Here is a 26,823-nt window from a genome sequence, read left to right on the forward strand (position 1 = left end):
GCCGCAAAGAGCAAAACTTGGAAGGAAGTGCTCTATTAGTGCCCTCCTTTTTGAGGCTACTCAAGTTCTTTATGACCAGGTCATACAGAAGCAAGTATGAGCATGGGAAAGATATTTGAGCAGTATGCGGGAGCAGTGTGGGAAACAATAAGCTGTTCTGAAACACTGTAAAGCTATACATCCAGATAACAAGGAGAACATGGTCAGCCTTTCAGAAGCTCTGAGATTTAAGGATAGTGAGTGTGAAATATGCACATCAGCATGGGAGAGGAACAAGGGAAGAGTAGAGTACTCATGGCACATACGCAGCTAGGAAAAATGACTCGAACCGTCAGATATTGAAATAACATAGCTTGCAACATAGAAATAAATAAAGCTTAAAATTCTGAAGAACGAAAAAAACAGGGCTACACTAAATGTAAAAAAAATGTGCAAAAGAAATAACACAAATGCATTAATGAATTAAAAAACGCGGCGCTCGCCTCCTCCCTAATCCTACGGGGATGACAATAAAATCATTTTTTCCATCTGCAAACTGCTGACGCCACTGCAGGGCCATCCGTCACTGGCGAATGTAACAACTGTGGCAATTTTCTGTACATTGGCAGCGCACCCGCTCCGAACTGTCCTGGTGTGCCGATCGCTCGAACCAGCCGCCGAGATGACGCTCCCGCAGTTCATTCTAACCGGCGATGATGCCCTTGCCGGACATGTGCAGTGACACTGTAAGCGGGTGCCTCCACTCGCACGCAAATGATATCGGGTCACCAGCGCCCCTCTCGAGTAGCCTTATGCGCCGAGCCATGCCTTGGGACAAATCTTAGCGTGCAATGCGGCCTCCATCCGCCAGTGTGCATGCACAGATGGTTCCAACGGGCCAGGTGCAAGCCGGTTTCCGGTGCACGTGGCACCTCAGGGTCATCCGCACATGCACAATGATGGCTTGGAAGCCACTTTGTGAGTGCGAAAGGCGGACAAAAAGAGAAATGAAGGCCCTAAAAGGCGAGCGTGGAACATTTGGCGCCAACATCGCCGGCAGACGTCGATAAAGGCTCACCGAAGCGTGCAAACGGTCGGGCTCGCTTCATGGAGCGGCGTCGAGGAAACCGGATGGCTGGTGAGGTAGAGTGACGAGGTTTCTGCCCGGAGCTGACGCGGCGTATTCCACGCAGTTTTTCGTTCTCGCTCTTTCCCTAATTTCTATGCAAGTTGCAATCCGCTCAATGCCGAGCGGCGCCAAGACGAGTGATCTTGTAGACGCAAGCGAGAATTTCGCTTATGGGCAAACGGGAAAGGCTCAGCACCTTCTGCGACCTCGTAATATGCCGTCGGAAACCCTAACTTCGTTTCGCTGCCTATGGATAACTACTAAGGGGGCATCATCGGGGGTCCTCTCGGGCAAAAATTTATGCCAAGCGTCAAGTCCTCTCGTTTTATGCACTGTGGTGCTTTCGTGCGCCAAGCGATTTCTGCAAGTTATGGTGCGCTGCTGGCACTTCTGTGTTTGGTCTTATGGTTGAAAACTAAACATTTTGACAGATTTGCATGTCTGGTTGGGTTTGAAGAGTTATCATAAAACTGCACATCTCCAACCAAAAATTTGAATTTTAACCCAACGTTTCTAAGCCAACTCGGCTCCTTCATCAGGGATGACTGAGGGCAGCAGCTAGCGTCTTTTAAGTATGGAAGGTAGGAGGGGGTCAAAGGAACGACAGCTGTGATGCGAAAGGTAGCTCTCAACTCATTCCACCCGGAACCAAAGATTTTCCTCAGGTATGTCGACGACTGCATCGCCGTCATCAAAAGATCTGAGATTCAAAATTTCCTTTCTCATTTAAACTCCGTAAAAGCTGCCATTCAGTTCACGCTAGAGGTGGAACAAGAAAACTCCTCGCCGTTTTTGGACGTCCTCGTGTCCCGAAACCACAGTACCCTTCAATTCTCCGTATACCGCAAACCAACTCACTCAGGCCGGCATCTCCACTTCTCTTCGAACCAGCCGACAGTCCATGCAGCATCAGTGGTGAAGACGGTGGTCAGAACAGTTGAGACGCACTGCAGCACAGAACTTGAAAGAAAAACGAACAACGCACGATATTCAAAGAACTCATTATGAACGGCTACCCAAAAGACTTTATTCAAAAACCCATTCGACTTCGAAAACACGACAGCATGCGCCAAGAAATCAACCCACAAAGACTAACGCCGCCACCAAAATACGTCATTCTAGTTTATCTCGGAGATGTCAGCGAAACCATCGCCAGAATTTTAAAAAAGGGGTCTCCAAGTTGCGCACAAGCCCACAAACACTGTTGCGCTTTGCCTACCTCTTCCCAAAGACCGGCCGCGGAGAGAAAGAGCCCAAGGCATTGTCTACAAAATTCCTTGCGCCGACTGCCACGCAAGCTACATCGGCGAAACCAAAAATTTCAAAGAATTCAGCAACATAAAAACGACGTTCGCAAATTCGCAAGAGAGCGCGATCCAGTAGCCGAACATTCCCAGGACTCCGAAAATAGAATGAACTTCGAAGAAACCCGCATCCTCGGAACTGAAACAAATTACCACAAAAGGCTCCTTCTGGAATCCTGGCACATTCAAACCACCCCGAACAACATCAACCGCACAAAATGAAACCTGCCCCCAGGGACTTCGCTTTTCAAATCAACGAAAAAAAGTCGCCATTGGCCGCCTCCCTGCAGTGCGACAACGTGACTAACAACCTTAACGCCCCTCCCCCTTCCCCACGCCTTTCGCATCACAGCTGTCGTTCCTTTGACACCCTCCTCCCCTCCACACTTAAAAGACGCTATCTACTGCCCTCTGTCACCCCTGATGAAGGAGCCGAGTCGGCTTCGAAACGTTGGGTTAAAATTAAAAATTTTGGTTGGAGATGTGCAGTTTATTATTGGTCATATGGTGCACGTACATTTGTTAGATGAAACATTGTACAAGCAACCACTCGAACGGCCAGTCTCGCAAACGAAAATCTAAATCTGTCAGTCAGAAAGCGGAAGTTTTCATTTAATTTCAAGGAGTGTGGTTTACCTTTCTGCCATATTTTTCCGTGGCCTTTAGTGCCATTCCAGTACGTAGCCTCATAAACATAGTCTTCATCAGCCCGGCTATCCTCCACTGCAAGACCAAGGGTTCTCCCAGCGATCTTCAATTAGCCCTTGTTTTGCACCATCTGTGGACACTCTGTCCGTAGCCCGATTCTCTGCAGCCTGCGATACGTTTACCCTCTCTCGAAATCTATTCTGTTACTCCAATTGATCATCGGTTATCTGCTTCCCATATCGTGCGCCGGGCACACGTCCATAACATCTTGCTTTCAGTTAGTGTGGACACGACGAAGCATGGTGCATGAATGACGCTTTATTGAAGAAGGCGAGCGGTTATATAGGCAAGCGGTTAGATAACAAATGGGGGCTGCTTCTGTCCGGCTAGGCGCGTGTGCATGACTTGCACTACGTCACATCTCCCCTATCTCTCTTTTTTTTTGTTTTTTTAATCGTCGAATCAAGTAGAGTTTCAGAACTCAGGCGCCGGGTATCTTCGTGGTGGTTGGCGCTTCCGTTCACTCCTGCGGAGTTGTGTAGATTCGGATGTCCCTGTAGTGTCTGGGACTCCCACAGCTGGCAGCGGCGCGGGAGTCTTGTGGTCTGGAGACGAGGGAGGAGGAGCCGGATTGAGGTGTTCTCTTGTGCGCTGAAACTGTTGACCCTCTTCCGTTTTGACGATGTAGGCACGAGGAGTCTCAGCCCGCTGTACGACCGTGACAGGGGACCATGATCTTGAGGGCACATTGTACATAGTTGCGGTCGAGCCAGTGCGAAGCTCTGGAAGAGGCCGTGTACCTCTGTTGTAGAAGCAGCGTTGCTTGCTCCTGATGTCTTCTAGCCTTCGTCGCACGGTCTTGGGTGGTACTGTTTGTGGCTGTAAGCGGCTGGTTGGTACAGGAAGCAGCGTTCTTGTCTGTCGGCCCATGAGCCTCTGCACAGGGGACTTCAGAGAAGAGTCCCGAGGTGAATTTCGACACTCAAGCAATGCGGCACAAAACTCAGTGCTGCCTAAACGGAACCGCCTTAACAGCTTCTTAGCTTCCTGTACTGCTCTTTCTGCCATTCCATTCGAGCGGGGATAGTACGGACTAGACCGGACGTGTTGCAGGCCAATCTTATCGGCGTAATCCTTGAACTGTTGGCTGACGGCGCTTGCACAAGCCTGATTTCAAAAAAGAAAGAGTAGAAGTCAACAACGACTAAGTACTCGGCACCGTTGTGATGACAAATATCAGCTCCTACTGACTCCCAGGGCAGAGTTGGTATCTCGTGACTTAACAGCGGTAGTCGCGCATTTCTTGATTTGTACTTTTGGCATGTTTGACAGCGTTGAGCGACTTCCTCAATATCGCTGTTTATACTTGGCCAGAAGACAACGGTTCGGGCGCGTGCCTTCATTTTTTCTGCTCCTGTGTGCGCAGCATGAAGAGAAGCCAGTACCTCACTGCGCAGTCTGGCAGGAATGATAAGGCGATTGCTCCACTTCTGACACCATGTGGACACGACGAAGCATGGTGCATGAATGACGCTTTATTGAAGAAGGCGAGTGGTTATATAGGCAAGCAGTTAGATAACAGAAATTGGGGCTGCTTCTGTCCGGCTAGGCGCGTGTGCATGACTTGCACTACGTCACAGTTAGGAGGTCGTAAGCTCCTCTCTGTTCACCCCACCCTTCTCTCTTCCTCTCTCTTCGCGTTGCGCCTGTAATTATCATCTCCGTAGCTCGTAGCGTTGTCTTCAAGACTTTTCTTTGTGCCCGAGGGTTCCGCTTGTTCGCTGTTCTGTCCAAAGCTTCCTATTCGATGCTGTGACAGACGTCTATGCACTAAATGCTTGCACTTCTCCTACAAGTTCTAAAGAGTTTACCGGACTCTGCAATTAGATATATTGAACAGGGCATGTATGAGGACGAAAAATTGAAGACGGTCTTCTCTATCTGAGCCTGGGTTATAAATGTGACGTATGTAGCAGACCGGGCACTCTCACCAATGTCCCGCCTGTGGCCATATCATCCAGTTGGTGCTTAAAGACAAGGGCCATGCGAGCAGGAAAAAGTTACAGGGACACTCAAGCCTCCCTCAGAGTGGAATGCGATCGCATTGTGAACCGGTGCTGAATTTGAAGCTGGAGGATGGTGTCTCTTTTAAACCATTGCCTCGTTGACTTTACTCACGTTTAGGGATCGCAGCTTTCGAGCTCCACATCAAAGGGTGACGTGCTTGTTTGCGCGCAATTGTCTTAAACCGGACTGCCGAACGGTGTTCTAATAAAAACTTGACAGCGGGCTTCTAATTCAAGTGTTCGTATTTTATAAGCAATATAATAGCGCAGATAATACCAAATTTGACTTCTCTGAAGCCGAGTGGGCTGCAGCTGTGTACAGTTAAAGTAGCAAACAGTACCCGCTACTTTTCTGGAGCACATTTCTCGTGGTCATCCCAATAAAAAGTTACAACTTTTTCTGGGTACATTCTGTCAATGCGTTGCAATTGGATGGCACCGCACAATTCCCTGTTTTAGTGGAGCAAACGTATGTCTGAGAATTCAATATCAGCTTAGGCTTCATGGTACGAATTTCACCCGCATAATCCTGTGGGCGATTGTGCATACGTAATAAATTAATCCCGTTGGCGAACCGATTGTTGTTGGACTCGGTGGTTAGACGACTAACTCATGCGCCGCCTTCTTTTTACGGAATGCTGTGCCTTTGGCGTAGTTAATAGTCAATAAGTAAATAAGTTTATTTCCAGGTTCAACTGGAGGCTTTCCTGGCTAAAAGCTGCCTGAAGAGCTTGACCGGGTCCAGGAAAACCATACAAGCAGTACCACACCAGCTGTAGAGGAAATTTTCAAAATCAGTCACACATACAGAATTAGATTAAATAAAAAAACACTCGACAGATATATATATATATATATATATATATATATATATATATATATATATATATATATATATATATATATATATACATACTGATTCGAATAATGTTTTAAAATATGAGGACACTGAAATGGTCATACAACCTTTGTCCGTAAAGTTTCGGGACTGATTTATTTTCTTCTGGAGAAATAATTCCCCAAAACTAATGTTTGTGCGTATGTGCAGCGGCACCTTTTCGGGATCACCTCAGCTATTTATGTTAATTGCTGTGGCAGCCGATAGATGGCCCTACATGTAGAAAAGTACATTGTCACTAGTCATCTGCACATTCCACTGTGAGTGAATGTCGAGAGATGGACGTCCACCTCGAACACCATGTAAACATAATATTCTGTGTGAAGCTTGGCAAGGCAGCCAAACAGACATATGAGCTCCTTCGTGACGCTTACGGCAGCGAGACATTATCGCAGGCGCGAGTTTTAGAGTGGCACAAGAGGTTCGTTTCGGGGAGAACGTCTTTGGAAGATGACACAAGGCAGGGGTGCCCTTCAACCTCACGGAATGAAAACAACGTGAATCGTATCAGGTAAATCATGCAGCAAGACGGCACATTGCAGTCCTCATGCTATCAGGTGCTCTCGACGTTAGTAAGACAACATGCAACCAATTTTTCCGTGAGAACTTAGGGAAACCAAATCTGAATGCCGGACTTGTGCCGCACTCCCTCACACAGGCCCAGAAGGACACGCGGGCATCAGTGAGTGCTGATTTGCTCTCCGAGGCAGACAAGAATGCTGCATTCATGGACAGTTTCGTTTCTCAAGACGAAACATGGTGTTTTCATTGCGATCCTCAAACAATGAGGCAGAGCGCCAAATGGCACTCCACAAGCTCTCCGGCGCCGAGAAAGGTGAGGCGACACAAGACCAAAACAAAGACGATGCTGATAGTTTTTTTTTTTTTTAATGCCAGAGGTGTCATACACCACGAGTTCGTCCCACAAGGGCAGACGATGAATCAGGAGTTTTATATTCGCGTGCTCCAACACATGCGTGATGCACTGCGACGCCGTCGCCCTGACTTATGGGCATATAAACAATGCAGCCTTCTCCACGATAACGCAAGGCCGCACACTGCTCTCAGCGACACAAAATTTCTCGCCAAGCACAGCGTTACTGTACTTGCCTATCCGCCAAAATCCGCCTGTCTCTCCCCATGCGATTTTTTTTCTGTTTCCTCGTGTGAAGAGATCTCTTAAAGGTCGCTGGAAGGGGAGCGTGGAAGCCATTCAAAACGTCTTGACCAAAGAGCTGACAGCCCTGCCAAAAAAAAAGCGTTTTCTAACCTCAAGAAACGTTAGAAGCTGTGTATAGACGGCAAGGGAGACTGCACAAATGCTTTCAATGTTAAACGCATTTTTTTAATGGACTCAGTTTCGGAACTTTACGAACAAAGGTTGAGCATATGAAAGAAAAATACATTAACACTCAAGCAAACGTTCCATAATCAACAAGCGGAGACATAGAATGACATTTGAACAAATTATTTCCGCAGCTCAACTTTTGTGCATCCCATTGCATGTTGATATGTGTTTAAAATATGGGGCAGATTATAAGACAACATTTGTAATTTATAATCGGTGCGAAAACGTGGTATGTTCCATGAGTTAGTACTTCTCGTATGCTAGCACGAAGCGTGTCCAAGATGCTAGGGTAGAATAAAAATTTACAGTTGATGCCGTGGAAAAATACATTTTTGGAATAACTTAAAATTACATAACAGATAACGTATGTCATTTGTATGTCAGTATACACTGTTAGTATACACTGTGGAACGAGCACTGACATTCCATGCTTTCATTTAGACCGGCTGGGCTTCCCAGTGCATTCTTCACCTTGAGATAATGCATAAAACGGGCTTCCGTAGGACTTCTCCTGTGAGCGTTTACCTCTGTCAGCGCCTTTATATCGCCGCTGGGCACACAACAATTCCCCATGATGAACAACAATCGAAAAACGTTCATTTCTGCAGCATAGGCACATCAGCTGTCTATCTTGCCGCCGAGAGTGCTCGTGAACGTTAAATTCATCGCAGATAAGTCGTGCACTTTCTTGGAGGGCTCCTAGATATGCCAGCAGCAATCGTAAAATGGCTTTCGGTCAAGTCCCTTGGCAGCCCGACATATGCTGCCACCTTCGCCAGCAGGCTTCAGGAGCAGCCACAATTGTCGCTTCTCTTCCAGCTGTATAGCGCTCTCGGCATGACCCACCGTTTAACGCGATAGCGTTAAGGAGCTCGTGTCGAAGAAAATCCGGGGTCGCCGTCGTCGGCATCGTTGACCGTGAGGGAGAAATCCACGAAAAATTCCCAGAGAAGATGCCTAGGTGGACCACCTAGGTCGAGTGACCTTGTGGCGTCATCACAACCTGCTCATGAGATTGTTAGCAAAGTGCGCACAGTGGGAGGTGGCAATTAAATTAATGATTGGTCGCAGGAGATTGCTCGGGGAGAGAAACCTTGGTCAACAAATACGCACAGGTGGCAGCACCAGCCATCGCAGGGCAGTGACGCATGGGTTAACCGCAGCATCACTGCGCCAGGAGGGGTATGAGGACTCTAAGCGAATTCTGAATGTTAAGGATAAAATGATGTCATTTAATATCTGCTGCTGGTCCTTGGACCCAAGGTGTTAAACTTATTTTTGGAATATGGCGGAGGGCTAGACGCACTCTGGCACGGGTCGGCCCGGTATTGCACTGCCTCCGGGATTGGCCCGGGGACTATGGGCATATTAGCGCACGGCGCATATTCTATCTTTCCCTCCTATCCTTTAAGCCTCCTACTTTCAGCACGTGGCAGCGAGCGTGGCTCGGCTTGAGCCAGTAGGCAGGCCCGTGCTCTTTCCTTTTCCTACTTCCTCGCAGCAACATCAGTCAGTAAGTCGGTCGGTCGGTCGGTCGGTCGGTGTCGGTCGGTTGGTCGGTCGGTTGGTCGGTCGGTCGGTCGGTCGGTCGGTCGGTCGGTCATATGGGCATATACCCATTAAGATGTCGCGTCATATGCTTAAGGTGGAGCTTAAGTGCACCTCCAATTTTTTGGTGCCTTACATGGCGCCGCGTTCAGCTGTTTTTCTTGTGCCTTAGCGACGCGTTCGGCCAGCTCGGCCGCCTTCTCACTCTTTTGGTGCGGCCACAGAAAGCTGCGACTGCTGGCCCAGTCCAGCTTTCATATCTCTTGGCTACACGAAACGGTTGCAGCGCCGCTGCCGCCGAGTACTGGCAGCTGCATAACGAACTGACAAACAACAATATATATCTTCCCGTCATTGTGTCAGTGTGTTGTGATGACCTCGTCAGCTTTTTACCTAACTACCAGCGAACTCTCTAACGCGCACGCCGACATAGCCGCTAGCAAGATCTATGCATCAACTGCAACGCAAACGCAAGTATATGAAGTCTGGGTTCTTAGGTGAAGGTAGTCGGACCCACTGGTCCAAACGTTTAAACTTTTCGATCCAAGCTGCTAGGTTATAACGGTTAATTTTCAAAGTGTCGTCTAGTAAGAAATAGTTGTCTAATGATTCTGTAAACGCACTATACCACGCTTCCTTCACTTGAATATTATGTGAAGCACACTCAGCTCTAGTGTATAAAATCGGAAACATTCTTCAAATGTTATGCTCATTGAAGTTGAATTGACTGGCATATGTATACACAAAATGTTACGCACAACGTGACATTAAACCTCAGCTCGCTCTGCGCACAGAACCGTGACGAGTGAGGTTGCGCACACTGATAACCATATCAAAATAACACCACTACATGCTCCATACTTCATGCCAGATTGCTTACAATGCCCGAACAAAGCCAACCTTCCGGATAGTGGAACGTTCTGTAAATGCTGCCAAAGATTTTCGCTTGCTTAAAATCATTCCTATGGTTACAGCAGAATGCGCTGACAACTTTTTAAACGGCGATAGAAACTACCCAGCAGCGATGTAAATGGTCGTGAAAAATATATCCGAGAAACCTTTTCACTGCAGTAATATATCTATGCTTAAACCGCAGTCCTTTAATACGTTTTCTGCTGGCCATGGAGCTTTCGAGTAAGTTAGATACGGGAACAGAAACAACCGCTAGAGGTGCAGCGGCGAGTCAGGGGGCAACGAAGCGGCGCCCTCACTGCAAGGCTACACCATAAGCTGCCACTGTAAAGGACGCTTTAACGCAATTTTACTCTTGGCATTATAGATAAGCCACCTATGCGGAACAATTATTTCTCGATGCGAAAAAAAAAGTTACCTCTCTCGTAATCGGGAGTGGATGTAAGAGCGAATTTGGTTGTTGTTTTTTTTCTACTTGTCGCGACGAAGCGATCGCCTGCCTTTCTGTGGGCTTAGTTAGGCGCGTTTAATGCGTGTTGCAGAGAATTAAGTGTAGAAACTAAGTGTTAATCAATCACAATGCGAGCCCGTCTCACCGCTGGTCATGGCCGGCACCTTCTCCGCTGGCCCCTCCGCGGCGCGGAGCCCCTTTTTGTATTGTAACCTCCCTGATTAAAAACAGATAGTAAGTACTCAGTCTAAACGTTGTTCTCTACTAAGGAACCTCCTTTAGCATGAGTGTTCTCTATCTGAAAAAATGAAATATTAGGGCAATTTTTTTGTACTGTTGCACATTACTTTTCCAAATGTTTCAGGAACCAGATGAATGCTCATACCCCCGTGTACACTTTATAGAAACATGGAAAACATTCTGCTGTGTTGCATCCATATCTGATGACACTCCGAGCGTAGCACAGGTTTCCTCAGTTTATTTTTGCTTATTCCATGTCCTGGCAAAAGAACCATGTTGCACCACAGGTACACACGAGCAATACAATTTAGAAACCGCAGCCGAGAATTTCTGTTTGAAGTTTTTTCTATACAATATTTTGTTTCGTTGGCGCTGGTTACTTCTTTTTTCTTTTCTTTCCTCCATGAGTTTCTCGTACGCTCTGGTTCCTTTACAATTCCTCGTTCTTTCTGGCATTCCAGCAGGTTCTCAGTTGCGCTGTACCACCTTGAAGAGTCGTCCTCCTCAACCCTGAGCTTTCACGACTGACTGCGCGGTGCACGCGCCGGGCCTTGAGAAGTTTGCATACACACCGCGCCTTCCGGCTTCGTAGCGCTTTGTCGTGGGAATCGACCGCACTTCACGTTTCCTTAGCAGCTGAGCGCTCTCGTTTTTGCCACGGCGCCGCAGTCTTCAGAAGAAGCGCACAAACTCTTCTCCGTGGAAACTAACTTCAACCGGACAAAAATGTGAACTGCACACTACGCCCGTGTGATATATGTTAGCTTCCCCAGAAATGCGAATTCGCGTTCCTCAGTTATGATCGTGAACTGAGCGGTGATTTTCATTGTTATTTTCTTTACAATATCTTCATGTTTACGTTCCAGAACTTCTGGTGTTACAAAGTTCAGCGTGTAGAAGTTATAACTGCTCCACAAGGCGGAAAAATAAAGTCCGACGCTGCTTCCTTGGTAATTATATTACAATAACAAATTGTCAAGCATTAAGCGCCGGAGTGGAGTAATCTTTTGAAAACGCATTATGCAGCTGCAAAGTTAGGGAATTAGCATCTGAGAATAGAAATGTTCATTCCAATGAGAAAATGAAACATGGATCGTTTTTGACAAAAAAAAAAGGAAAATATTTCTTCAACCAGAACCATGCCAGTATTTTGCACTCTGGAACACAGTGATTTACCGTATCCTATACGCTTTTTAAACCATGGTGCTGTTTTCCTATTGGCATTATTCACGTGAATCCAAGTTTCAGAAACCATGCTTTAGACCCTGTCTTTCAAAGCTTTTGTTGCATAAGTATTCAACACATTTTGGAATATGTGCCACCCATTCTGCGCCCAAACAGTCGAACCCTGTATTTCAATACGGCCACATATGAGAGCCTCAGATGGAGGAGATATTTGGCGTGTGGACACGTGATCGAAGATGATCATGTGACCACCCCATGCACGCTGTCCGTCCGTCGTGCTACCACTGTCGTCATCGAGTGAGGGACGCTGCGGTACAAGACGTCGCTAAATGGGCCTTTCTGACAAACATCCTGAAATTAGCCAAGTTCTCGTTCTCTGATTACTACCGCACTACGCCAGTCCTCCTCGCTGGCGATTTCACCTGCGACGTCATGAAGCATATGCAAGTAGTTGTCGACGCCTAATAAGAGGACCTCGGGAAACACGGCTACTGATCAGGAGTTCAGCAGACAGTGCAGTGCAAAGGCCATTACGCAGATTTGCACGCATTCCCCTGACCACACAGTATGTCATCAAGATGCAAGAACTGGAAATGGCAAATAACCAGTAAACGCACTGGTCAAACGCAATAATACGTATTCTGATTGACCTTAAGTAAACACATTAAAATTCGGGCATGTATAACAAAGCTTCCGTTCTTGGAAGCCGCTCAGGCACTGGATCTTATATCTTGTGGCCTTCAATAACTCTTCCAACAGATTCACTAAAATACTCTCTTATCGACCTCGCGTCAGTGTCCACATGTCTGACTGCCATCCTGGATCGCCAAATACTGTGCAGGCCCAATATCATCATCATGTCGAAAGAAACCCCGTCTTCATTGTCAACAGGCAAAAATCTGATTCCGAAAGCATCCACCGGTAAGTCTTTTTTTAATCGTGCGTTGTAGAATTTCCTAAAAGAAAAACGCTTCGCAACAATCTAAGAAGATATGTTCAATCGTTTCCGGCTTCCGGCATATGAAACAATGATTTCCCCAAGGTACAAAAATGCATACTGCTCGTCAAGACGTATCTAGAAGAGCAGTATGTTATCGCCGCAGCCTACCACGCCTCGAGTTAACTGCAACAGACCTTAGCGCTGTGCTTTGCATATCGTCTTCTTCATCGACTAATACAACTATCAAACTAATATTCGCGCTTTGAGCTATGTGACAGTAGTGACCCAGAGATGTGCGCTGCATGCGTTGGCGTTGATAACATTGCTGCAGAAACGCAGATATGCGCCAAGAACAAATGCCGATCATTGGGTGCCGTGTCCGACGCTGCAGCAGCTTGTTTCGGTGTGAAGAACAAATTTTTCCCGCAGAAAATATCGACGCTTGCATTTATAGGCACACGCAGACTCTTCACTACGGTATCGCCGAGGGTTCACCACTCCGGCGGGAGAAATGTTCTCTATCACAACAGGCGTGAAATTCATGATTTTTTCAATGCTTAGACTACTGTCGTGCTTTCATGTCAGCATCTTCCGGCCATGCAGAAAAAGTGCGCGTTGAATTCAAGAACTGAAAGAGGTTTTTCTTTTCTTTTTAAGAGGTCCCTACATTTATGCGTGCTGTTTTGTTTTCTTCTCTCAAAGCGCGACCGTGCATTGTGCCGCACTCTTTATGCAGTGCCGTCAGTGTGTCCCCACCTTGCGAGTTTTTTTATGATTGACAGGCCTCGTAAAAATGTAAATCAGCTGCGGTACTTGCTACTATACGCGCTGTCGTGGCGTGCTCCCTTCTCTTTACCGCGGAAGGAGCCACCTGCGTAAATTCTCATACGACGAACTTTTCCTCAACTTAGGAATTCCATCCTTGGAAATCCTTCTTTTTTGAACCAAGTAAGTGCATTGAACTGCGCAGAACTTTGGCAACACTCTTCTCAACTAGTTGCGCAAAAGTGTGTGTCGATTTTCATGCGTATCCGCACTTGATAGTGAGCTTCCTTGACTGCTTAATGCAATGATTGATGAGCCGACCCCTTGCATATTCGAAAACCAAATAATCTGAATTTTCGCCTTATCTTGCAAAGAAACAGCGGCAACCGTCGAGACGCCTCATGCTGTGCTTGACGGAGACCACCCACTATCACTCTCCGTGCTCATCCTTCTCTTGTTTGCGTTACTGGGCTTTGTTCACAAGGACATGACGAAGAGGAAGCGAAAATTATACAACGTATATTTTTTTTTTAACAAAGGACGGCGCATATATGCAGATGTCGGCACAGATCTCGGGTTCAGTTGTCACTTGAGACGTGGCAAATGGGTCTTGGCTGGGTTGATAAATGCGGTTTCTTTTTCGGGGATTGTCTGCGAACGTGAGGTAATGCGAATGTAACCGCATTCACCGAAACTCCTGAGATTTCTCGAACAAACATCTTGATGACGCAGGAAAATAGCTGTACTCGACAGCTCAGGGCGCCATGCACATTCCTTGCAGTGCAGTGCAGTGCAACATATGCGTCTATGTGTGTGCCATGTGTGTTTATTCCTTTCCCTACGCGTATCTGTGAAACGGGAGAATTCCTGGTTTCTCCAACTACACCCGTAGTCTAAACATATAATTCTTTATTCTGAGATACCATCACCGTCGCCATGTCAAGGGTCGAGGAACTAGTGCTGCTGAGAAGCGTCGCAGGTGCATGTTGAAAGAGATGCCCTGATGAGCAGGAAAAGAAGGCACCATCCCGCATGGCGTCTTGCTGACCAAGTGTCTCGCTCACCCAAACATGCACATATGCCTCAGCGTTTCGCCCAGGCATTTTCGTTGCCGTATTTCTTTGTCACCTGTTGTGGACGGAGCGAAGTTTATTGCGGACCTTGTCACTGTGGAAAATGAAGGCTAGACTGGCACAACGAGAGACAGCTCGGCCCTGTGACCAGATGGAATGAGAGGAAAACGACTGAGCGCCTTACTCCTGATCTAATTTCTGCGACAGCTGTACATACACTGCTGCTTCTCGAAGCGGTTCTCCGGTGAGGTACACACCGTGCCCTTTGTTCCGGCAGTTTTCCTCACCATGCAGTGCTGAGAGTTATGCTATTATATATCTTCTATCTTTTACAGCCTTTTTTTTCTTTATCTATACAAACAGCTACGGACTTCACTTTCCTCTAACTCCCTTTTCTCCTTCACCTTTATGTTCCCTCATCCTCTTTCCCCAGTGCAGGGTAGCAAACCGGTTTCCTCTCCCGGCTAACCTCTCCGCATTTCCTTCGCCTCCTTCTCCTCCTTCATGGTTATAAAAGTCGCGATTGTGGAGGAAATGGCTCAGCGCAAGAGTGGAACTGCTGCCAGATTCTGTGAGTAACAGTAAACATTTGTTGAAAAGTAGCGCTCGTCCTTACCGTTCCTTCGCCTCCGTTGTTGTGTCTTTGCACTATTTTTGTTTCCGTATCATTTCTTATGAACAAGCCTCAATTGCCACTCTTTTGGAGTATCGAGGTTCAACGCGCCAGCTCCTTTCCTGTGGCTTCCGCAAAAAGGCAGTTGTTGAACCAAGTACAATAAAATAAGGTGCATAGTGCATGGAGTCCGAAAGCGACACGGACTATGAAGGATGCCGTTGTGGAGGGCTCCAGATTAATGTCAACCCTCTGGAGTTGGCTAACGTGCATCGGCTATGAAAAGCACACGGACGCCTTGCATTTCGGTTTCACTGGAACACGACCGCTCCGGCAGGGATCGAACCTGCGTACTCGGGCTCAGCAGCCGAGCGCCTAAACCACTGAGCCACCGCGGTGAAGCAAAGAAAAGCTTAGAAAGGCGGCGAAACAAGCTACAGCACCAACGGCCCTGTCTCCACAAGACGGCCCCCGCATCACACGACTGTCGATTCTAAGTGACACCCCGAGATCCGCAATGCTTCTCTAGACCCGAACGAATGTTCCCAGCGCAAACTTGATAGCCACCGCCAGTTTTCGCGGCATTTTTCCGGACAAAAGGACTGAAGGGACAACAGCACAATTCATGCCAGTATAGCTTCTCGCCTCGCGTGCTTGAAAGGGAACAGCTTCGCCTGGGATAAAATCGAAGCCGACCAATATACCTCACCGACGCCTGACACTTTCGATTTCTGGCAGACAGTTTTCATTGTCATCTACTGCTTGTCTGACACACAGAACGGAGTACGAATAGAACTGTCGGTTAAGTCGCCAGCTAGTGCGGCATTCGGCCGTGTTGTTCTCGCCGGGGAGCCCAGAGCGATTACCTCTTGTCCCCGCTGTCCTATCCAGCCCAGGCTATGTCCCGCAGTTATTCGTTTCACTCTTGCTGCCGTCTCCAGCTCCAACAGACGAATGCGTGGCCTGATATTGTCGGACTTCTATAGCACGATAGAACACGAATATGTTCTCGAGTCAATTTTTGTCAATTTCTATTTCTGCAATTGTTGTTATAGCTTTCGGATTGTGTGTCGGTCGGCTATTGTTTCGAGGAGAAAATATGAACTTTTTCGCTCTATAAAAAAAGTGAACGCTGCTAGAAAATAATGCATGCTATATACGTAAAATGCACGCTGCCCCATTCACCCACGTGTGGAAGGGCGCGCCGCCTTTTTCATGTTGACAAAGTAAACAACTTAAGCTATCTAAGCCGCTGAGTATGACTAAGAAAATCATCCGTTTCTGTTGGCAACCACCACGGCCAGAAATAGGGGTGATGAGATCTTAGTTCTACCACAAAGGCGATCCTGTCTTCTCGTCCCTTCTGTCACCGAAAGTACCGATGAGATAGAAAATAGATAAAGAGAGGGAGGGGGGGGGGGGGGAGGCAGTGTGTTATGTGCTAAATACACCGACCAGCAAACTGCCACATTTGTGGATGGAAGTCGACTCACATGTGAGTAGTTGGCGCCACGCCATGAAAGATGGAGCCGCGGAAGAGAGCACACGAGCAGGGGAGATGGGGCGTGCATGCGTTCAGAAAACCCACTAGTGCGGTCGCGTGATCGAGAAGGCCCAGCGGAATACAGACCAACAGGGGACTGCAATAGGCAACCGCTGCACGACGTACCGAACGGAAGCTAGTGTGTTTGCAGAACGTTATGCAGATAGAGAGGATAGGTCATCCCGATAAAAGATATAGAGTGTACGCACAAATCCTGACACACAGTTCACTCTTGCAGCAGACCCGCTCCGAAATGGCGGACTCGACTGCAAATGTCATTTCTAGCTATGAACTCATTATTCGCGGTAATTAGGTACCCCTAGTAACCGACAATACTCACACTGAATTGTGGCTGTATAGCTAAGCTCAGTAAATGGATATGAGAAATTACTTTCTAATGAAAAAATATTTCACCTCGGGTGTTTCCCCTATGCAATTTTGACTAAGTTTCTTTCCTTTATGCCTTTTCTTACTCTTTCGCCTTGACACGGAGTCTTTGGAAGAGTTACCTAATTTAAAAATTACTTTTTGAGGAAAGTAAAATGCCACAGTAATTGTCTCGCATCTCAGTGGACACGCTAACCACGCCATAACGAAACATAGGAAGGAGAAAGTGAAAAAGAAAGGAAGAAAGAGGTGCCGTAGCTGAGGGCTACGGAATAATTTCGGCCACCTGGGATCATAAACGTGCCCTGACATCGCACAGCACACGGGCGCCTTTGCGTTTCGCCTTCATCGAAACGCGGCCCCCCCTGCCGGGTTCCCCTTCTACTTTTCTTACATTCCGGGAGATTATATTTGTGATTTTTTGCTTGTGTAGTTTTCTTGAATTGTCTGCTTCCTTGCTGTCGCATTTATATTCTACGAGTAGCTTATTTCCTGACAGCTACTTCTATTGTTCTTATCCTTCAGTCTATTATTCCTTTAACAATTAGTTCTCCCGCGATCTTGCCTTTTTCTTCGTTTCTCACTTCTCTACAAAGCCACATATTTGGCGGTTATGAAAAATGAATAAAGGCAACAGCCGCTTAATTGTGCCTATTTTCACCGGTAGGAGTCCGGTGAGTTTCGAACCAACCACCCCAAGCCTCAATGGACTTTTCTTGCATCGCTGACTTCATTACCGTTTTGCTCCCAAGCAAACTGCCTGTGTTTTTATATCAGCATCCTTCCGTTGTCACTGACTCTCATTCTCTTTTATTGGCGCCTCTACACTCTGCCAGCATAAAACTTCAGGCTCCCAGGATTCTGGTAGCTCGCAAATCTTCAGGAGCGCGCAAACTGCTCGATAGAACGATGGATCCGTGTTAAGGGTACCCCTTCTAAATGGGCTGATGGAGGGTGCCACGTGACACGCTAGTCTTCTTTGAACAGTTTGCTGTCGTCTAGGAGACACTTTGGAAAACTGTCACTACGCCCGAGGAGAACTGCCTTGGAGGTTGTGTGCTCTTTGTGCGCACTCCAGTCTGCTTTTAATCATTCGCCTGGAGCGGGACGTTCTCGGAATTATGGCGCGTACATGAGCGCAGTAACCTCTCGGTTATACTTTACTTTCCTTGGCAGGCTCCTTATAATTGCCTCGAGGCACTAGCCGACATCACTCAGTGAATTTTAATTAATTAGGAGTTCCCAGTGGCACACCAATTACTCCTGCTTAGTTTATGACATGAACGCAAGGACTGCTTTTGTTGCATTTGGGAAGCTTAGTTCTAGTCAATGTAAAAAGAAAAGGCAGTGCCTTCTGTAATTTTGTTTTGCCAGCTAGATTAGAGCTAGTCCTTGACTGCTTTCACAGTTTAAAGCAATCACACAGTCAGACAACTGTGTGCACATAGATAGGCTGATTTCTAATTGTTGAACCGGCATGTCTAGCGCATTTTGGGATCTTGCAGATAGCAGTGTCATCAAAAGCATGCCACTAACAAACAAAGAAAAGTAATGTCAGTCCTTCAAGCTCAGAGTTTCAAGTGAAGCCCATTTATTGAGTACATTCAGTGTAGGCTTATGCATTACCATACGAACGCATGTTTCACTAACTTTTTGTTTTCAAAAGAATACCTTTAGTGTGTTATGCACTGTAGTGGTGTTATTCTTTTCGTGCCACATCATCCTCCCTAAGAATGCTACGAAATCAAACAGACTTAAGGAAGCTGTCGAATAACACAGAGGCTAACTGTTATACCCACCACAAACAGGGTTGGTCGGAAGCACTGCATAATGTCATGACGGCGAACACGTACACCAGAGCCCTCAAAGTACAGAGAGCAATTGTTTCGTCGTACTGATGCAACGTCCGCGCTCTTAACTTTCCTTTTATTCGCGCAGCCTCTCAAGATACACTGTAGCAAGAGGCGTTTGGGGAACGCAATCAAACCGAGAACGAGATTCGTAATATGGCATAAGAGAGCACGTTTAATAAAATATTATTTAAGCGACCCAGATGGGCAAGGTTTGTTGCTGGGCGAGTTGGTTGGGGTACATCTTGAGAACACAGCGCTTGCAGACAAAGGACCAGGTGTGTGTCCTTCTTGTTCTGGTCCTTTGTCTGCAAGCGCTGTGTTCTCAAGATGTGACCCAGATGGCTCTAACTTAACTCGTACGAATGAGGTCTTGGGAATTTGATCATTTCTTTCCCCCTTTCTCAGTCTCTCGTCAGCAACATTAGCGCTGGCGTTTGTTAGACATTTGCCTTGCCACTTGCACATTGTTACGTCATATTGATTTTTATGCCATGGATTGGCTGCAACAAACTGAATATAAGAACGAAATATTTCCGGAGTGTATTCAAATTCGAACGCAGTGAAAGCGACGTGGTGGAACTGTCGGCACAGGGCAATGAGCGCTAGCTGCGGCAATCACAAAAACTCTACGGACAGGAGGGGTCCGCATAAGCGCCTTAACTCTTTGCCAGGCAGAGAAAAGCAGAATAAACTACCTATCGGTACTTTTCTTAGCCGCAGGGCTATTCATCGCACACAGTGCTTGATGACGAAACGTTGCACAGGACGCCGCGAAAGCAAAACTCAAAAAGTGGACAAGCAAAACGTTGCATAGGCTCCTAGCAATCACACCTAATGGCTTCATGATGATGCGCGTAAACACGCCGCCATAACGAACACGCCACACAAAGCAGCAGATGCCGCAGCCACCTGCTCGGCAGCAAAATGAAGCTATGCAGCCAGATGGCGCAGTTTTCCTGGAGCGCTGATGTGGCGTCCTTTTCGGCACGTTCCATCCTCTCCTGTTTAATATTTCTCGGGGCATCCGGGATGAAAAGGATGCGTGAAGTAAATTTTCGCCGGTGCCTATAAGATGCCCGGAGCCAAGCTGAGCGAGATGTGCCACAGTGCGAACACTCTGCGAACACTGCACCGTGCCGCGGGTTGATTGTAGCCATCGCCTTCCGTTTGAATAGCCGTGGGCAGACAATGCGGTGTGTTGCTGGGGGATATACACTCTTTCGTCTGCTGACTCTGCGGCAGCATCCAAGGTAGAATCTCGTGGCGTGTACAACTCAAAATAACGACAAGCTCTGAATTCTACACAAGCTTCAATTCCGAGGAGTTGACGTCCTTATGGCCGAAGAATGAATACTGCTCCTGTAGTGTAGTTTCCCGCGAGCTGTTCTTTGTGAAAAGAGCCTAATAAGCGTACTAAATATCTGTAAGGTCCAAAAATGATTGTCATGCGCAAAGCAAAAAGAGCGCCAGTTTCTAAGGGCTCGCCATTTCTTTATCTTATCTGCATGTCGAGGCCTAGGCTTGCGCACCAGCCACTGAGTGTGCGGCTGTCTGAATATCACACTCGACCTCTTACTTACCGAGTGTGCCGTAAATGTCCGTGTTTAATAAAGATCGCTCAGAGATTGCTTGCAACATCTGCGCTTTACTTCGGCAAGCCTCGCTACGGTGCAATTTCCGTAAGCGTGCATTTCGAGGCGCATTTAGAACCGCCTCGTGGCAACGCCGTACGATAAGGCGGCCCCTCGAGTCTAAGTTGTGGTCTCGCAAGAGCAAACCACTCTGCTTCCCACGGGTTCCATGCAAAATAATCTTTCTCTCGGGAAAAATGTTTCTCACAAAAGTGTATGCACTTTTTGCCTTCAAGAAAAACGCTTCTCCTTTCATTTTCGTCATTTCGGCCTCTTCGTCATTTAACATATGCGGTCGCCAAGCGCAGCCTTCCGGATTTTTCAAAAAATCGTGAGACCGCCGACCCCACGACATGTCAGCGCGTTATAAAGGCGACAAAGCGTGGTAATCGGGGACAGTTCGCTCGAGCGCAAACCGCCAGCGTCGTCTGCTACGCGGCACCGCTCGCAAGGACACAAGTCCTGCCACACTGTCTGCACTCTGTGGGTTGCAACACTGCGTTCCATTATCTCTGAAACACGTGCGTGTGAAAAACAGATGATTTCACACCACGGAACAAATCACCTTTTGCAGTCCTTAACTCGTACAGTGCCACTTCTACTATGTGAACTGGATTTCTCCAATCTTAATCATGTTAGAATAACCCTATCGTTTTGCTCTCAATGTTCATAGAGGGAACTCTGTTGCTGCTTTGCGGGCACGGTACCACATGTAACCAAACTTGAAATGTGAGTTTCGTGTAATCCATATGTCCAGTCATGCGCTGTATAATTGTATGTATGGAAACAGTAGTTTTCGCATAACGCATTCATACTATGTATTCATACTTTTGCTTCACTTCTTATTTTTTATAAACATACAATAAAAGGGACTAAATTGTTGTTTAGCAATAGATGCTTGTTAGAAATTTTGGCATTCCACTCACTTTTGCCGGGCGCCGGCACCCTGACGTCGTTAAGCTGCCCTTACAGCCTTTTGTAAATGAGGCGGCAACATTGTGAAATGACGAAAATGAAGGTGAACTGGAGTAAACAATGAGAGGCCTGTGAAAGGGTCAGGGCTGGCAGCATTTATTGCTTGATTTTTTTTACACTAGACGAAAAAAAAAAAGAAAAGTCGTCTTGGAGCCAGAGTCGGACTGCAAGTGCTGCATGAAGAGGCTGGGCCGCTTCGCTTTTCAAGCCTAGATGCTTAAGCGCTTCTACATCCATTGCGGCCGGAGGCTATAGGGGCACGGAGCGCCTTTTCTGTAATGGCACCCATTAGCGACGTCCTTAGCCTGCCTCGTAAAAGCTTCCAGTGCGAAACACTGGCCAGGCGACGGCAGAGACGCCGGCCGGGTGCTGAGGCAGCTCGTTAAGGGTCGCCCATTGCCGGCCGACTCGCGAAGACCACGTATTTTGTCGCAACCCTCCTGGAATGAAATTGCCCGACAGTAAAAACTGTTGCCAACATATCTTTCAGCTTTCTGCCACTCCCTGATTTATGTTCATAATGCGCACTGCATATTACCGCCGTTCTTTCTTACTTTTTTGTTTTTCATTTCAGTCAAAGCAGGCTACACTTATGGTCTGTGAGGGGTTGGTGATTTTGCATTTGGACAAAGCGTGGTTTGATTCGGTAGAGGAGGCGGTTTGGAAACAAAAGAAACGCCGACCAGAAACAAAGATCGTTGTTGACGTTTCGGCTTCCATCACAAAAACCTTGTTCACTGTGAACACATCACCGAAAGTGGTTCGTTTAGGTAGGCCTAAATAATCGCCGCAAGGAGCGTGCGCACATCGTTTTTATATTTCCGTCTGTGAGGAGGAGGCAGAAGCAGCATATTTAATGTACAGTTGTTGCGTATTGAACGCTCGTGTGGACAAGGTAGACTCATAAAACACCACACTAGCGACACGGGTGGATGCCCTGGAAAGGGATCCAGAGGTTGAGAAGGCAGAGAGTGGGTAACTTAGGGAACAGCTTGCTCGCTTAGCGGCAAAAATGGCCAACATCGCCACAGAAAACGACAATGGCGTACGTTCTAGTGCGAGCCACGGATTTGTGACCTGCACGGGCATGGGCACCGAAGAGGGTTAGTAAAGCTTAAACGGTAACAGCTATTCCCAGGTTGTAGCTAAGTCCGGAAGCAATGAGAGGAAGGGAACAATGCAAACCTCAGAAATGAGGTCACAGTCCCAGCCAGCAGGGGACAGAACAAAAGCACCTGAGTGGCAACAGCAGGCAGACATTGGAATTTACGAGAGAGCGAGTATGCAGGTGCCTATCGCTGGTGACTGAAACTTGGGCCAAACATAATGTTCTGGAACTCCTGGCAGCTCTATAAAAATGCGACCTAGAATATCAGTCGTTATCGAAATTCACCCATCGTCACTTGCTCAATAGCGATTAGGCATCTATGTTAAGTAATAATTGTACCCGATTTCGGCCCACTGTTAACCCTAGAATTCATCCCGATATTACACTCACGAACATCGCTGGAAATGTGTTGTTCACGGCACAAAACGCGCTGAACTGCGCAATAAAACATTCGCATATACTTTTAACCACGAAGTTACATACAGTGTCTACTTCGCGATCATGCTCAATAGTTTGCACTTCATAGTCGGCAGTAGATAAAGTGAACTGTTTTACCTCTGCAACTGTGCGAGTATTCAAAACCTGGATTGAAACGCCGCCCCCTTTGCGGTTTGGTCAATTCAGGGCAAAATGCGTATAGCCGTCTAAAATTAAATAGTTTACTTCGTCGTGGTACCAGGTTTCTTCCTTCGCCTCGCTCATTCTTCGTGTATCTCTCTCTCTCTCCCTCTCTCCGTCTCTCTCTCTCTCTATATATATATATATATATATATATGTGTGTGTGTGTGTGTGTGTGTGTGTGTGTGTGTGTGTGTGTGTGTGTGTGTGTGTGTGTGTGTGTGTGTGTGTGTGTGTGTGTGTGTGTGTGTGTGTGTGTGTGCGCGCGCGTGTGCGTGTGCGCGTGTGCGCGTGTGCGCGTGCGTGTGCGTGCGTGCGTGTGTGCGTGCGCGCGTGCGCGTGTGCGTGCGTGTGTGCGTGCGCGTGCGCGTGTGCGTGTGTGTGTGTGTGTGTGTGTGTGTGTGTGTGTGTGTGTGTGTGTGTGTGTGTGTGTGTGTGTGTGTGTGTGTGTGTGTGTGTGTGTGTGTGTGTGTGCGCGCGCTCCCTTCCTGCTGTTGAGTTTGGCGAATTTGGACATAGGGAAGGATTCCCTGAAAACCACCGCGAAGGTGAATGAGCCCTCTGGAAGAAACGTGGCTGCAGGAATGTCGGAAGCAGCAACGATAATAGCGTCCCCACGTGTTCGAACAGGCCATCGGGTGCGAAATTGATTTAGGGAAACTTTTTTGTCAATTTCAAGCTAGGGCTTTTGTTTTAGTGGGCTTGCCAACGCATGGTGGAACTCACGATGGGGAAGTTAAAAGTGCAGTATCTACTCGAAATTTGCCAGGACCTGGGGATTTCGTTACGTTCTGCGAAAAGAAAAAAAGAAATTCTTGAGGTTATGCGGCAGGAGGAGGTGACTACTGAGGAGGTCGACGAGGCTTGGGAAGCGATTGTTGGACGCAATGAAGATCAGAAAAGACGGGAGTTGTGCGAGCAGAAAGAAAAAGAAGAGCTTAGGTTGGCTCAAGAAAGACGGGTGTCGTTCGAGCAGAAAGAAAAAGAAGAGCTTCGGTTGGCTCAAGAGAGACGGGAGGTACGTGAGGCAGAGGAAAAAGCTAGAGAACATGCTCGAAAAATTAAGGAGCTCGAAATTGCGTCGAACGGAGGGAATATGGCGCGTCTTAGCCCTGTAGCTTCGGTAGAAGAGCAAGGGAGGCAGAGATCGCAGGATCTCGTCTCACCATACCGCGTGGGAGGCGATATTGCACGCTTTTTGGTAAATTTCGAACGCACATGCGTGAACGTGCACATCGACAAGAGCGCTTGGTCGGAAAAGTTACTTCCTCTCCTTCCGTGCGAGGCGGCCGAAGTGGTGGCTCGCCTCTCACGGGAAGAGTGTGACGACTACGAGAAGGTGAACAGCGCACTGCATAGAAAGTACAGCCTTTCTGCTGAAGATTTTAGGCAGCGATTCAGGCAGGCAAAGAAAGGCGGAGAGTCGCATACTGACTCCGCGTACCGGCTTAAAGTCAACTTAAACGAGTGGCTTAAGAGCGCTGAGGTGCACGGAAGTCATGACAAGGTACTGCAGTGCATCGCACTAGAGCAGTACTATATGGCGCGATTCCAGAAGATCTGAGGATATGGCTGCAAGATAGGCCAACAGATACAGACCTAGACAAAGCGGCACAGCTCGCAGACGAGTATTAAGTTCTCAGAAACCTCCAAAGAAAGGCAGGGTACGATTACAGGTTAGAAAAGAGAAAACCTATTTAAATAGAATCCCCTTCTGAAGGGTGCCACCAGCACGCCGGAATCACCGAACAGAGGATGCGGGAACAAAAGGTGGAGGTAGCGAAACAAAGATTGAGTCACCCAAATCAACCAATTCGCCGAAACAGCAGGCACCAGCAGCTCGCGCGTGTGAAGTGCGAAAGCCCATTGTCTGCTATAATTGCAACAAGGAGGGTCACATCTCATTGAACTGCAAACAGCAAAAGATGGCGTTCGCGTGCATGCGACAGTCGGAGGAAAACTTTAAATTGCTGGAGCCATACATGCGGGACGTGGTGATAAATGACAAGAAATTCAGAGCACTGCGGAATTCAGCGGCTACCATGGATTTTGCTCACCCGTCCTGTGTTTCCTCCACGGACTACACCGGCGAATGCGCCTGGATTAAGCAGGTCACCGAAGAACAGAGTGCATGCTTGCCTATAGCGAAGGTGACTCTAGAGGGGACTTTTGGCACGCTAGACACAGAAGCAGCAGTTAGCGCAAACTTGCCGACAAACTTGCCCTGCCTGTATTCGAACGAATCCGAGCAGCTGCTGAAAGAGAAAGGTCTCTCTTTCACCTCGGGCTTGGCTTGCATGGCGCTAACACGTTCTCGAGCGCGAGAGCTCGCAAAAAAACTCGACTGCGCTCCGATAAATGAGCGGGCACCGAACCATTCTCCCGGCCAGCCGGGGATTCTTGCAGGAAAACTGATCCGTCTAAACCGCATGAGCATGACCATGAAGGTGTTCCCGAACAAGCGGTAGCTCAAGAAATCCAAGGAACTGCCGATTCCGTAGAAAATGAAACAACAGGAACCAACGCGAAGGGTTCGACATTAACACCTGCTTCGACTTGTTGGGAGGAGTTGACTAAGGTTGATAGGAAAGAATCATTGCAGAGCAGAAAAGCGACCCATCGTTAAGAGCTCTAAGCAGTAATGTGAGAGAGAGAGTCGCCAGAAAGAACATCAGCTTTCATGAAAAATCAGGCCTTCAGAACCGGAAATACTGCGACTCAAAGGGACGCGCATATGAGCGACTCCTAGTGCCTGAGAAGTACCGGCGGCAGCTTCTAGAGCTCGCACACGGAAATTCATGGGCGGGCCACCTGGCATAAAGAAAACAAAACCTAGATTAGTCCTTGAATATTACTGGCCTCGCTGCTGGTGGAATGATGTGGAACAGCTTGTTAGATCTTGCGACACCTGCCAGCGGGTCGGCAAGTCGACGGATAAAAGGAAAGCGCCCATGACATTGATTCCCATCATTGCAGAGCCCTTTCGGCGTCTTGTAATAGATACTGCCAGCGTCCAACTCTGGTTTTCGCTACATTCTGACCTCACTGTGCGTGGCAAACAAATTTCCCGAGGCCATTCCCTTGAAGGAGCTAAGTTCCGCATGTGTTGTAGACTCCCTTTTGTCAATTTTCTCTCGCGTTGGGTTCCCTGCAGAGATACAAAGCGATAACGGGAGCGTGTTCACAAGCTGCTTCACAACAACGTTCTTTGAACGGTGTGGGATTAAAATAATCCACAGTACCATTCACCACCCTCAGTCAAATCCAGTCGAGCACATGCACTCAGTGCTAAAGCGGATACTTAATAATAATAATTGGTTTTTTGGGGAAAGAAAATGGCGCAGTATCTGTCTCATATATCGTTGGACACCTGAACCGCGCCGTAAGGGAAGGGGTAAAGGAGGGAGTGAAAGAAGGAAGGAAGAGGTGCCGTAGTGGAGGGTTCCGGAATAATTTCGACCACCTGGGGATCTTTAACGTGCACTGACATCGCACAGCACACGGGCGCCTTAGCGTTTTTCCTCCATAAAAACGCAGCCGCCGCGGTCGGGTTCGAACCCGGGAACTCCGGATCAGTAGTCGAGCGCCCTAACCACTGAGCCACCGCGG

General features: G+C 47.6%; 1 pseudogene; it reads left to right on the forward strand.

Moving 5' to 3' along the window:
- The first annotated feature begins 24,310 nt into the window (after positions 1-24,310).
- LOC144119497 (uncharacterized) lies at positions 24,311-24,849 on the forward strand (annotated as a pseudogene).
- Positions 24,850-26,823: the final 1,974 nt, after the last annotated feature.

This window comes from Amblyomma americanum, chromosome 2, assembly GCF_052857255.1.
Source record: "Amblyomma americanum isolate KBUSLIRL-KWMA chromosome 2, ASM5285725v1, whole genome shotgun sequence".
NCBI lineage: Eukaryota > Metazoa > Arthropoda > Arachnida > Ixodida > Ixodidae > Amblyomma > Amblyomma americanum.